At 50.0% G+C, this 1,113-nt stretch overlaps 1 protein-coding gene across 3 annotated transcripts in view; it reads left to right on the top strand.

Moving 5' to 3' along the window:
* Positions 1 to 1,113, top strand: part of PIGU (phosphatidylinositol glycan anchor biosynthesis class U) — a 118,717-nt gene that overhangs the window by 19,259 nt on the left and 98,345 nt on the right. The gene's annotated exons all lie outside the window — the stretch shown is intronic.

Genomic DNA, 1,113 nt, shown 5'->3' with positions numbered 1-1,113 from the left:
AATTTTTGATTTATTGTAGAGATGAGGTCTCGCCAAGTTACCCAGACGGGTCTCGAACCCGTGGGCTCAGGCAATCCACTCACCTCAGCCTCCCAAAGCACGGGATTACAGGTTGAGCCACGGAGCCTGGCTCATGTTTTGTACTTTTAACTAAACAACCTGCAGCTGTGAATGACCCCGTCATCTTAGTGATGATAATTCCCCACTTGGACTCTGCCAGCTGTGAGAAGAACAGAGCTGATCAATGGGAGGTTTTTCAAGATTGTTTCAGGTTTTCAGATTAACCTTCTACTTAAACCTATGCTAGAAATCTGGGATTACCTGTATTCCTGTGATGACCTCCTGATTTTCTTTTGAACTGAAAGGTGCTCTTCTAAAAATATATATTTTTTTGAGTTGGAGTCTCACTCTATTGCCTAGGCTGGAGGGCAGTGGCACGCTCACTGCCACCGTAGCCTCGACCTGCTGGGCTCTGGTGAACCTTCCGCCTCAGCCTTCCAAGTAGCTGGGACTACAGGCATGAGCCACCACACCTGGCTAATTTTTTGATTTATTGTAGAGGTGAGGTCTCGCCAAATTGCTCAGTCTGGTCTCGAATCCCTGAGCTCAGGCAATCCTCTTGCTTCAGCCTCCCAAAGTGCTGGGATTACAGACTTGAGCCATCACACCTGGCTCCATCTATATTCTTACGCATGTTTGCTTATAAGGTTACCTCCCTTTTTTCACTTCTGGAACACAGCCATGAACTTGCTGCGACACACCAGGGGAAGGCAAGAACTTTCCATCCCCATCCTACTCCCTCTTAACTATCCAACTGCCCAGCCACACCCAGCTCTCCTCCTTTTCTTCATCATGGCCATGTTACACCTCCACCATGGAGGTAAGAAAAAAATAAAACATGTAATCCCACGCCTGTGGGAGGCTGAGGTGAGTAGATTGCCGGAGCCCGCGGTTCGAGACCCGCCTGGGCAGCGAGACCTCATCTCTACAATAAATCAAAAAACCAGCCGTGTGTGGTAGTGCATGCCTGTAATTCCGGCTACTCGGAAGGCTGAGGCGGAAGGATCGCCGGAGCCCAGCAGGTTGAGGCTGTGGTGGCCGGGAGCGGCTGCT

This window comes from Carlito syrichta, unplaced genomic scaffold, assembly GCF_000164805.1.
Source record: "Carlito syrichta isolate Samal-C Ts95f unplaced genomic scaffold, Tarsius_syrichta-2.0.1 Scaffold316293, whole genome shotgun sequence".
In the NCBI taxonomy this organism is placed as follows: Eukaryota; Metazoa; Chordata; class Mammalia; order Primates; family Tarsiidae; genus Carlito; species Carlito syrichta.
This window is presented reverse-complemented; position numbering and strand designations above follow the sequence as displayed.